This window comes from Stegostoma tigrinum, unplaced genomic scaffold, assembly GCF_030684315.1.
Source record: "Stegostoma tigrinum isolate sSteTig4 unplaced genomic scaffold, sSteTig4.hap1 scaffold_446, whole genome shotgun sequence".
NCBI classification, from domain to species: Eukaryota; Metazoa; Chordata; class Chondrichthyes; order Orectolobiformes; family Stegostomatidae; genus Stegostoma; species Stegostoma tigrinum.
This window is the reverse complement of record NW_026728374.1, coordinates 12,332-25,416: the sequence shown is the minus strand read 5'-3', so window position 1 is coordinate 25,416 and position 13,085 is coordinate 12,332. Positions and strand designations below refer to the sequence as shown.

The 13,085-nt window shown below is 42.2% G+C and overlaps 1 long non-coding RNA gene across 4 annotated transcripts; it reads right to left on the bottom strand.

Moving 5' to 3' along the window:
* Nucleotides 1-467: 467 nt before the first annotated feature.
* LOC132208530 (uncharacterized) lies at nt 468-12,529 on the bottom strand. Of its 4 annotated transcripts, none has more exons than XR_009444637.1 (4): nt 12,424-12,529; nt 11,900-12,288; nt 11,333-11,474; nt 468-7,424 (listed from the first exon to the last, which is right to left on the bottom strand). It is a non-coding gene; the product is annotated as an uncharacterized LOC132208530 (long non-coding RNA). The 4 variants fall into 4 exon arrangements; XR_009444638.1 differs by having other exon boundaries at nt 12,245-12,288; nt 12,424-12,504; XR_009444636.1 differs by having other exon boundaries at nt 468-7,446; nt 11,333-12,288.
* Between the last annotated feature and the right edge of the window lie 556 nt (nt 12,530-13,085).

The following is a 13,085-nucleotide window of genomic DNA, read 5'->3' as shown; positions in this document are numbered from 1 at the left end:
ACTTTAGACCCATTTCTGTCCTTTTCCATACCCATCCTGAATCGAAAAGAGCGAAAATAACAGACCTGCTGAATTTATCCAGCACATTTTCTGGACATTTTGGGTTTCTAAATTAATTCCCTCAATGTGTCAAATGTCTTAAATGCTTGCTCACAAGGTCTTGGTATCTGCTATTTAAATAGTGCACTGTGAACACTTCAATCATCCATTTTATATGAAACAAGCACACAGTAACTGAACCGTCTTCACGCAAAAATACAAAAATGTATTTCCTTTCTCATCTTTTAAGCCCGTTTGGTTTTTTGTACCATTTAATATGAAGTCTTACAACTGCACCAGAAACCTCTGGTTAAAAAGATTCTGAAAATGTAGTCCGTAACATGAGAATTGGCAAAAGTTGTTGACACACAGAAGAAAGAAAATGTTGTGTGAGATTCAGCAAATAAAGGAACATTTCTTAGACTGTAGCTGAAAAAAATTGGTTTATTGAAACAGACTTTTTCACCATTCGACCGAGTGACTGGAGTTATACAGGGCACTTAAAGATGAGGGCAACAACATCACGAAATTAATTTTGAATGTTAAATCCTGGAGCAAGTACTGAAAATGGATTGCAATGTGAATGAGAAGAATACATTGGAACCTTGGGATTTTCTAAAGCAGTTACCTTTTACTTCCTTGGACTGCAGCGGCGTCAGTGAAAAACCCATTTGTCACCTTATAAAGCAGGATTTGAACATGGACTGTGGAAGGCCAAGTTAACTCAGTTGTTGGAACATACGCTGTTTAAGTGCAGAGTTGTGAGTATGAGCCCAACACTGGGCACCACCTGTTTATTTAGTATTTTCCCTTTGCAAATTCCCTTCCTCCAGCTATTCTTGATGACCCTTACATCCCATGAATCAGCTTAGCGAATCTCTTTTGCACCGCATTCAACGCCAGCATATCCTTTCTTAAATACGAGTAGCTAAACCAATATGGCTTCACCAACATCCAAGACAGTTGTTACAAGATGTCCTGATCCTCAAAACACTAACACCTCGCAGTTAAGGCCAAAATTCCATTTACTTTCTTCATAACTTCAGCATCAGTTTAGGACTTTAGACCCATCCTTGTCCTTTTTCACACAAATCCTGAATCGAATAGTTATAATAACTACCTGCAAAATGCTATCCCACTGAAACTTCAACCACTTGCTCAACTTTGTAACCTAAAGTCAAGTCCAGGACCTTCCCCTTCCTTGTTGGGACTTCTACTTAGTGGCTGAAAAAATGCTCTCCTGGATGTATTTTAAAAATTCTGATAAATCCTTCACATTATGACGACTCCATTAATGTTGAGGAAGTTGAAAGTCTCTGCTACCATAATCCTGCTACTTCTACACTTTCTCAAAATCTGTCTCCTTATTTATTTAAAGGGGTTTTCAAAAATGTCACCTGTCCTTATTGCTATATAGATTCCTGAAGCAAAATAACAATATTTCCTCCTCCTTTACCACCTCCACTGCCTTGCATGAAGGCCCTGTATCCTGGAATACTGAGCTGCTAACCATGTCCAAGTGACAGCAATGGCTTTATGACCCCACTAATTTGTATCCTCAAATCATCTGCCTTATTCATCTGACTCCAAGCATTAAATACCATTCACCCGTGGCAAACTCGCTTATATCTTAATTGCCCAATGACAATGCCTTCCAGACTCTCTTGTTTCTTCTCTTTTTGGCCATTATTATTTTTGAACATTCTCTGGATTTCAGCCCACTGCTAAACTTTTTACATGACCCCCAACAGTACTGGAAACCCATCCCCAGCTCCCACAAGGATGCAGTTCCCATTCCAGTTTAGGTGTAACCGCTGTGTGTAATTCTACTCTTCCTGCTGAAGGACGGATGTTGTAAAACTTCAAAAGGTTCAGAAAAGAATTGTAATGGTTATTATTGTAATAGTGTACCATTAGTACACTAAGTTTCAAGCATTTTGGGATGACTCGGTTCCCAGTTGCTCATATGAAATGTACTGACTGTCATTGAGTGAAAAATAAAAACCACAGGTTCCTCGCACTTGTTGGAGGTGAGGATAGAGGAGATAGGCTCTCCATCTCCCCTTTCAAAATAAATTAGTCTGCTTTTGAGATAAAGATCCAATGCACAGTAGTTTTAATAAAATTTATATCATTTTTTCTCCCAACAAGGTAACCAGACATGTGGTGTTTTCAAACATCATGAGAAACAAGCCCAGATAACATGACTTGAATACAGATAATACGAGCAACAAAAATTCCTACAGATTCTTGGGAACTCATTGGTGTTTAACCACAGTGGCTCAGCGGTTAGCACTGCTGCCTCACAGTGCCAGGGACCTGGATTTGATTCCACCCTTGGGCAACCGAGTGTGTGGTTGTTGGCATATTCTCCCTGTGGCTGCGTGGGTTTCCTCTAGGTGCTCTGGTTTCCTCCCACGTGCTGGTTAGTGGATTCGCCAAGCTAAATTGCCCAGAGTGTTCAGTGATGCGTACATTAGGTGGGCTACGGGGAGATGTGTCTGGGTGGGATGCTCTGAGGTTTTGTGTGGAATTCTTGGGCCGAAGGGCCTGTTTCCATACTGTAGGAATACTCCGAATTCTATGAAAACCCGTCCTAATGAACTAGGGAATCCCTTTTCACACACTGCGGGTGGATTGTCTTTACCCAGTGTGAATGTGTTGATCTACAGCAATAAAACGTTATCATTTTCAAAACCTACTCTACAGTTACGTATTTGTTATTGAGATTAATGCGAAAGGACTAATAAATTAAACGCCATTTATTTCAATGCCAGAGGCCTAACAGCTAAGGCAGAGGAACTCAGGGCAAGATTGGAAACATGAAACTGGGTTATCATTGCAATTACAGAGGCAAGGCTCAGAGGTGGACAGGGCTGCCAGCTTAATGTTCTAAGATATAGTTCCGATAGAAAGGATAGAAAGTCGAAGGGGGAGGGGGAAGCAAAGCAAGAGAGGAGGGAAAAGTGGCATTTTTGAGCAAGGATAACATTACGGCGTTACTTAGGCAGGATATATCTGAGAATACATCCAGGGAAGTTATTTGGGTGGAACTGAGAAATAAGAAAGGGATGATCACCTTATTGGGATTATACTATAGCCACCCCCATTAGTCAGCAGGAATCTGACAAATAATTTTGAAAGAAGTTATCTGGAAGAATAACAGGGTGGTGATGGAAGGGATTTTAACTTTCCAAACAGACTGGGAATTCCATGGTCTAAAAGGCTTGGATGGAGCGGAGTTTGCTGAGAGTGTAGAGGAAAATGTTCTGATTCAGTATGTGATGTACCGACTACAGAAGGTGCAAAACTTGACCTGCTGTTGGCAAATAAAGCAGGACAGGTGACTAGGGTATCAGCAGGGGAGGACTTTGGGGCCAGTGACCATAATTCTATTAGTTTTAAAATAGTGATGGAAAAGAGTAGACCGGATCTGAAAGTTAAAGCTCTATATTGGAGGAAGGCCAATTTTAATGGTATTACACAAGAGCTTTCAAAAGTTGATTGGGGCAGATGTTCGCAGGTAAAACAGAAAGTTAGAAAGTGGGAAGCCTTCAAAAAAAAAAGAGATAACGAGAGTTCAGGGACAGTATACTCCTGTTCGGGTGAAGGACAATGCTGGTAGGTATAGGGAATTCTGGATGACGAGAGAAATCAAGGTTTTGGTCAAGAAAAACGAGGAAGGACATGTCAGGTATAGACAGCAGAGATCGAGTGAATGCTTACAAGAGTATAATGACAATAGTATACTTAAGAGGGAAATTAGTAGGGCAAAAAGGGAACATGAGGTAACTTAGGCAAATAGTATTAAGGAAAATCCAGTGGGATTCTACAAATAGATTAAGAACAAAAAGGATAACGATGGAGAGACAGGGCCCCTTAAAAAGCAGCAATGCCTCCTATGTGTGGAATTGCAAGAAATGGGGAATATAATAAAACAAGTATTATGCATCAGTATTTACTACAGAAAAGGATATGGAAGATATGGACTGTGGGGAAATAAATAGCAACATCTTGAAAATTATCCATATTACAGAGGTAGTGATGCTTAAAACGTATAAAAGTGGATAAGTTCCTGGGACCTGATCAGGTGTATCCGAGAACTCGGAGGGAAGCTAGGCAAGTGATTGCTGGGCCCCTTGCTGAGATATTTGTATCATCGATAGTCACAGGTGAGGGACCAGAAGTTGGCTAATGTGGTGCCACTATTTAAGAAAGGTGGTAAGGAAAAGCCAGGGAACTATAGGCCAGTGAGCCTGATATTAGTGGTGGGAAAGTCGTTCTAGGAATCCTGAGGGATAGTACTTGAAATATTTGGAAAGGGAAGGACTGATTAGGGATAATCAACATGGCTGTGTGTGTGGGAAATCATGTCTCACTGACTTGATTTTTTTTGATGCAGGAACAAAGAGGATTGAGTAGCGCAAAGAGGTGGATGTGTTCTATATGGATGTCACTAAGGCGTTTGACAAGGTTCCTCATAGTAGACTGATTAGCAAGGTCAGATCACATGGAATACAGAGAGAACCAGTCATTTGGAAACAGATCTGACTTGAAGGTAGAAGACGGAGTGCTGGTGGAGGGTTGCTTTGTCGACTGGAGGCCTGTGACCAGTGGTGTGTCATTTATAAAGATGATTTGGATGTGAATGTAGGAGTTATAGTTACTAAGTACCAATCCTTGCAGCATACTGCAGGTCAAAGGCCTTTCCAAATGGCCAGCTCTCCCTGGATTCCATGTGATCTAACCTTGTTAATCAGTCGACCATGAGGAATATCGAAAACATCCACCGGTCTGCCATCAATCTTGTTTCTAACTTCTTCAAAAAAACTCAATCAAGTTAGTAAGGCATAATTTCCTATGGACAAAGCCATGTCAACTATTCCCCATTCAGTCCACGCTTTCCAAATATATGTAAATCCTATCCCTCAGAATTCCCTCCAACAACTTACCCACAACTGACGTCAGGCTCACTAAAAGTTTATTGTTCCCTGGTTTTATGTTACCACCTTTCTTAAACAATGGCACCAGATTAGCCAACCTCCAGTGTAACAGCTCACCTATGACTGTCAATGGTGCAAATATCTGAGCAAGGGGCCCAATCGCAAGCTTAGCTTCCCGCAAAGTTCGAGAATACACCTGAAGAGGTCCTGGGGATTTATCCACCTTTATGCTCTGTATGGCATCCAGCACCACCTCCTCTACAACATGGAGCTTTTCAAGATACACATTCATTTCTCGAAGTTCTTTAGCTTTTGTATCCTTTATCACAGTAAATACTGATGTAAAATACTTTTTTGTATCTCACCCATCTCGTGCATTCCCACACATAGGCGGTCTTACTGTGCTTTTAAGAAGCATAGTAGTGTCAAAATTGGCCTCATTTAAAACTTTGACTCTTCGACCAAAGTCTATCCTTTTCCATAATTATTTTAAAACTAATAGAGATATAATCATAGGCCCCAAAATATTGTCCCCCCTGCTGACCCCTCAGTCACCTGCCCTACCTTATTTCCCAAGAGAAGATCAAGTTTTGAGCAGGGACTAATGACACCAGTACAAACAGCCCAAAGATCAAAGTTCATTCCTTGATTTAAGGGCAAAATCCTTCAAATGTGGTTGTGGTGAACTTGCTGGTGTGTTAACAGTTGGGATGATTGAGTGAATCCCTTTCCACACATAGAACAAGTGAATGGTCTGTCCCCAGAGTGAACTCGCTGGTGTCTCAGCAGGTTGGTTGAGTGAGCAAATCCCTTCCCATACTCGGAACATGTGAACAGTCTCTCCCCACTGTGAACTCGTTGGTGTTTCAGCAGGTTGCTTGACTGAGTGAATCCCAGCCCACAATCAGAGCAAATGAACAGTTTCTCCCCAGTGTGACTGCGTTGGTGCATTTCCAGCTGGGATGGGTAAATAAATCCCTTCCCACAATCCCCACATTTCCACAGTCTCTCCCCAGTGTGACCGTGCTGGTGTTTGGGCATTTCAGATGAATCTTCACAGAATCTTCGACACACAGACAATACGCATTTCTCCCTGGTGTGAACAGTGCTTCTTCCTTTAATGTTCAAAATCCTGAGATAATTAGGTTACGACAAACAGATTGAGTGTCAGATCTGGATGTGGTTTTGTTTGATTTCTCTGAATGCAATCACAATTTCAAACTGAAGAAAAAAAAAGTAGAGAGAGAGAGAGAAACCAGAAGAACACACACAAAGATTGTCAAACTCAGAAATTAATCTGATCAATTGTGGATGCAACACTGAGGGGCACTGCTGGATTATCAGTAAAACTGAACTGGTTCATTAAATGTCCTTCAGGGAAGGGAAACAGTCAGCGTTTGCCCAAAACTACAAAAAGAGATAGAGTTTGGACAGACATGAAGGGCAGGCATTTTATTCATCTGAAAATGAATCCAATTCCTGTTTTCTCTCCATACCCTCTGATCCTTCTGAAGGACTAAGATGCAGAAAAATACCTGAAATCTGAAATAAAAACAGAAAATGATAGAGATACTCAGCAGATCTGGCAGCATCTGAAATGGTGATAGATGCAGGAACCATTGCAATCTTGAAGAAGTGTTGAGATGATCATCCACTGCACCAAAATACACGTTACACACCGAGTGCCAGAAAACGGGCCTAGCTTCAATAGGTGCTTGGTGGCCAGCACCGATACAATGGGGACATTGTTGAACACAATGTTACCCGAGTGTCTGACCCCATTTAGTTCCGTGTTTCTCTCCTATTCTCTTTTCGGAAACAGGCAGCAGCAAGTAGTGAAGAATGCAAATGATATTTCGGCCTTCATTGTGAGAGGATTCGAGTACAGGAAGAGGGATATCTTTCTATAAGGGCCTTGGTGAGACCACACCTGGAGTCGTGTGCACCTTTGTTCTCCTTTCCAGAGGAAGGATGGCCTGGCTACTGAATGATCGGAAAGAAGGTTCACCAGGCCAATTCCTGGGATCACAGGACTGATGTATGAAAAGAGATTTGATCTTGATTAATCCTTCTTTCTTTTAATCTTTCAGCCACCGACAACATCATGAACTAATTTCAAATCCCATTTGCTGATTTGAGTCTTTTACTGCTAAAGCTATACTTGGGTTCCCATTCCCCTGTCATACGAGTTTAAATCCTCACCAGTGGAACTAGCAAAAGCATCAACAAGAATATCTGTCCCAGCTCTGCCCAGGACAATTGTTCAAGCTTGTGCATGTCCCACCTTCCCCAGAAACAAACAAACAGTCTCAATGCCTCAGGAATCCAAACCTTTTAAGTTATAGCTCCAGCCATGCACTCATCTCATCTGTCCTCTTATGCTTTTACTAGCACGTGCATTGTAGCAGCTCACACTGTTACGGGATTAGATCACAAAAGGTCCTGTGGGGGGTATAAAAGAGTCCTGTTGAGAAGGAACATTAGGGAATTTACTTGGGTTTCTGTAAACAGACAGTTCAAAACACATAAGCATTTTAACAAGAGGCAGTTTTTAAAGGCCTGGTTCAGCCACAATCACAAGTTTGTTACTTAATAAAAAGTAGAAGCAAAAGTCTGATCCTACAGCATTCTGAACTGTTTAGGTAATTGTAACCAGAAATGCAAACAACCAATTAACGTGAAAGGGTTAGCTGAATTCCTAGAGCAAATGTTTGTCAGCAATAAAAGCAGCTCACTGTATCATTATGGAAGGAAAAGCAATAAATGGTGTAAACACAACCTCGAAAAGACCAACAACATAGGAAGGGGCAAAGGAAGATTATAAAGAGAGAAGTCAGGGCTGCAGAGAGATAAAACAATTGAAATGTAGATACGGATAATTTGAATAAATTCTTACATCCAAAGATCAAGGGAAGAGTGACAAAGATAGATTACAAAATCCGAAATGAAGATATGGTTAGTGCCTTAGTTATTTGTGAAATCTGAACAAATTTTGTTTCATGGCTTGGTAAAGCTCTAAAGTGACTGAATTTCACACTCAGTGGAACTGGAATAGATGCTTTTTATTAAAACAAGAAAGTAATAATGGAAAGCGCTTAGAGTAGAAAATGAAACTTCAGTTTAAAAATCATTTACAGAATGCAAATCGTTGGGATTGTAAACTGCAGCAGCAAGTCAGAAACACTGTTTGATCTTTTAAGCTGAAGTAAGAGAGGGATTTTTCCACAATTTGTCAACTGTATTACAAATTGTAGTCACTTTATATCAGAGTTGAGTTTAAAAGACTTAATCACAATTCCTAACAATCCACACTACAGTTAGTAGAGAATTTGGAAAAGTTCTTAGTGATAAGATACCATTTTGGTTTTTGGCAAAAAAATGTGGTGCAGCTGGCAAATGTCTGAGGAGGAATATAACTGTCAAAAGCATTGTAAGGTCCCAAAGACAGACGAAGTAGTTTTCGAGCTAACCTCAGGAGATTATAGAAGGGTTTAGGACTGAACATAGTGTTGTCCACGATTGTTTGAACATACGACATAGAACATTACAGCACAGTACAGGCCCTTCGGCCCTTGATGTTGTGCCGACCTGTCATACCGATCTCAAGCCCGTCTAACCTACACTATTCCATGTACGTCCATATGCTTGTCCAATGACACCCTAAATGTACCTAAAGTTGGCAAATCTACTACCGTTGCAGGCAAAGCGTTCCATTCCCTTACTACTCTCTGAGTAAAGAAACTACCTCTGGCATCTGTCCTATATCTTTCACCCCTCAATTTAAAGCTATGCTCCCTCGTACTCGCCGTCACCATCCTAGGAAAATGGTTTGCTTACTGGATTGGGTATATTGATTTGGGGTGTGTGGCTAACAATGACAACAATATTGCATGTAAATAACACCTAGCGAATGGAATAAAAATATCACAATCAGCCAGGGAAAGTTTGAGTGTCACTGTCCACTCTTCCAATCTGAGCTGTATTTAAGAGGGGAATTAGGCCTCATGTGAAAGCCAGGTTTGGAGTGGACTCTGGCCTCTCCCACACATGCGGTAACAGAGCTCTGAATAAAGGTCACTTGTACAACTGAACACAACACAAACTTCTCCCGACAACAATGTGGCACTGGGTGTAAGCTTGACAATACTACATTTGAGATCTCGTATTTTAGTGTATCTCTTAACTTCCTATCTTCAGCTTTCAGGTCCTCCTCCCTTGGTTTTCCTATGTCACTGGTACAATCGGATGTTCACCCTCCCACTCCAGAATGTCCTGAAGCTGCTCCGTGTCATCGCTAATCCTGGCACCAGGGAGGCAACATACCATCCTGGATTCATGTCTCTCTCTATCCCTTACTATTGAATCCCCTGTCTCTACAGTCATATTTATCGTTTCCCTCCCCTTCTATGCAGCGGAGTTACTCCGAGTGCCATGAACCCGACTGATGCTGCTTCCCGAGTGGCCACCCCAACATCCCCCACCTCTCTCCCCCACCCCCGACCCCCCAACTGAACAGTACCCAAAACAGTATATCTATTTGAGGGAGATGACTCCAGCACTTCCTTTCTGAGCCTTTTACTTGTCTGATAGTCACCCATTCCCTTGCTGTCTGTGTAATCTTCACCTGCTGCGTGACCAGTCTGTTGAGAATGCGACCACAACCTTCTCAGTTACCATGGATGCTCCATACTGACTGCACCCACAGCTCAAGCTCTGAAAAGCAGTTAACCAGTAGCTGCAGATGGACACACTTCCTGCACAAATAGCCAATAGGGACACTGGTAATGTCCCAGAGTTTAATGCGGAAAACTGTGAGGTGATTCACATTGGAAGGAGTAACAGGAATACAGAGTACTGGGCTAATGGTAAGATTCTTGATAGTGTGGATGAGCAAAGAGATCTCGGTGTCCATGTACATAGATCCCTGAAAGTTTCCACAAGTTGATAGGGTTGTTAAGAAGGTGTACAATGTGTTCGTTTTTACTGATAGAGGGATTGCGTTTCAGAACCATGAGGTCATATTGCAGCGGTACGAAACTCTGGTGCGGCCGCACTCGGAGTTCTGGTCACCGCATTGCACGAAGGATGTGCAAGCATTGGAATGGGTGCACAGGAGATTTACCAGAATGTTGCCTGGTATCGAGGGAAGGTCTTATGAGGAAAGGTTGAGGGACTTTAGGCTGTTTTCGTCAGAGAGAAGAAGGTTCAGAGGTGACCTAATAGAGACATACAAGATGATATGAGGATTAGATAGGGTGGACACTGAGGTCCTTTTTCCTCAGATGGAGCTGGCTAGCACGAGGGGATATAGCTTTAGATTGACGGGTCATAGATATCGGACAGATGTCAGAGGTAGGTTCTTTACTCAGGGTAATAAGGGCGTGCAATGCCCTGCCTGCAACAGTAGTAGACTCGCCAAGTTTAAGGGCATTTAAGTGGTCTTTGGATAAACATATGGATGATAATGGAATAGTGTGGGTTAAATGGGCTTCAGTGTGGTTTCACAGGTCGACACAACATCAAGAGCCTATGTTCTATTGTGCAAGAGGAGCACATCACAGGTGTGATGTCTTCTGTTTTGACTTCTCTCCAGATTAAGCCAGTTTCTGCCTTAAAAAGAATTTAATTAAGCTAGGTCCTCCCCCTTCATTTCAAACATTACTATTATAAACCTAAAGCCCCTAACTTTATTTAAGCTAATATATACTTTAAAAACTGTAAGAAAATTCTTTACAGTATCAAATATCAATTGGCTGTTTCCATTAGGACTGAGAGACTTTCTGAACTGCCCAAACTGAGACTGAGCATCACACTCAATCTTTCAGTTTCACTTTCTGTTTCACCCAACTCCAAAGCACTCTCATTTAGCCAAGCAGCACTCACAGTGCAGCCTTTTCATTTTCATTGTATGCTCACACCCACTCTGATCTCAGCCTCCCATACTGTTTCAATGCAGCTCAATGGAAGCTCAGGGAACAGCATCTTCACGTTAAATGCAGTAATTTATAAACCTCAGGAATCAACACAGACTTCAGCAGTTTCAGGATCAATGGAGTTGTCAGGAAATGGAAGATTCCACCTGGAGGGGTGCTGGAATTTGTGCCCATCAGGAATTTTAAAAGGAAGTTTGCAGGTATTCAAGAATGAAAAATGTATAGACTAAAATCATGAAGTGGGCGATTGGGACTAAATATGACAGTTCTTTCAAAGAGACGAGGTGTTGTTTGGACAAATCTACCCCTCTCAGGCCAATATCTCCTTTCTCAGCTGCAGGGTATAGAACTGAACACTTATCCCAGAGGTGATCAAACCAAAAATTTGAATATCCTGCTTTCAAGTTACAAACTTACCAGGAGTATTCTCCCATGCATAGAATGGTTAAACCTCTTTCCTTTCACTGTTAAGTGTCAATGATACTCAGATCCTGATCACTCCGCTTAATGGAGAACTTGCATTGGGATCCTGGTTTGCAAATTATTCTCAATAAATATCCTGTAAAGCAAATCCACAAGAGACAAATAACGGTCAGGCCTGGACAGAAATCCAGAAAACACAAGATTGTCTGGAAAAGGCAAACATTTCTCTTGGTTTCTGTTAGTTATGTATAAATCCTCCTCTTAAAAGCACCCTGCTCCCCCACACAGAAAGATGCAGAGGTAAAATACACCCATTATTACAGACTGAGGAAGTCAGACATTAATAAATTTGACGAGGGAGCACAAGGGGACTCAGAGCACTTTCAGTGATTTGATCCCAATCATATGAATACTGGGCAAACGGATATGCTTTAATAGATCATAATATTTAAAGCAGGACTTCCTACAGTGAGAGTGCAACAGGTAACATGAAGTTCTAAGCAAGGATTAGCGGATCCGAAACGTTATTTTTTTTCCTTTCACAGATGCTACCAAACCTACTGAGCTTTTCCAGCAACTTTGTTTTTGAACATGCAGTTCTGAACACGTTTTCGGCATTTCTCCTCCATTAAATATCTAACGGATAACTTGCAGCAATTTATACTGCCGGAAGCCAGTACTCCGCCAGCGTCAAAGGTCCTTCCCAGGAAATACACGCCGTGTCTCACAGTCTGGGAAAGAAGTCCAGAAAAACAAAAACAAAAACAAACATTTCTCTTGTCTTAATCTCCCCTCCCAAGCAAGAAAGGCTGCGCTTGCGTTCCACTGCAGGTTGCCACCTATAAATATGGCGATCCGGCATGAGTCCCGAAGATCACTGCCCCTAATAAAGATGGTGGCAATTACCTCTGCCTATCGCAGCCTCAGGTCCGTGGCAGTTTTTCCGTTTGCTGCAAAACACGGGACCGGCATGTTAAAATTTGTTTTCTGACATGCATCAACGGCTAATAAAGCCTCTCAGTCAATACCGAAAGTATTTCCCTCCCGTTTTTTTGTAGCTTTCCTTTTTATCCCGTGTACTGTACCTTCCGAAAGCAGCTAACCCTCATTCGCAGAGATATTGCGCCCGCGGACAGAGGCGATCACATGATTTTCACACAGACAAACATCTCACTCGCTCTGATTGGCTGGAGGGTAGGCCGCTTCCATTGGCCCCGCCCCGTGCTCCGATTGAACCAAAGCTGACATCGCTCACAGAGAGACAGCAATAGCTGCAGGTGTTGGAGTCACAGATGACACAGTGTGGAGCTGGAGGAACACAGCGAGCCAGGCACCATCAGAGGAGCAGGAAAGTTGATGGTTCAGGACCCTTCTTCAGAAATGGGGGAGGGGACGGGAACTGAAACATAAACAGAGTGGGGGCTGGGGAAGGTAGGTGATAGGTGAGTGCAGGTCGTCAGTGGTGAAGATTTTTCCTGCTGTTCATTAGCTCTGTGAGTGATGGTGAGGGTTCATCCCGAGATGGGGAAAAAAAGGGCCACTCCTGATTCTCCTAATGTACGGCAAAACAGCTTGTATTTTATGGAAACTTTTACTCTGTCATTTTCCTCGATGTTTTGGCTGTTTCAGAGACTTGGATAGAGCAGGGTCAGGAATGGATGTTGCAAGTTCCAGGGTTTAGATCTTTCATTAAGGTCAGGGAAGATGGTAAAAGAGGGTGAGGTGTGGCTTTGTTAGCCAAGGACAG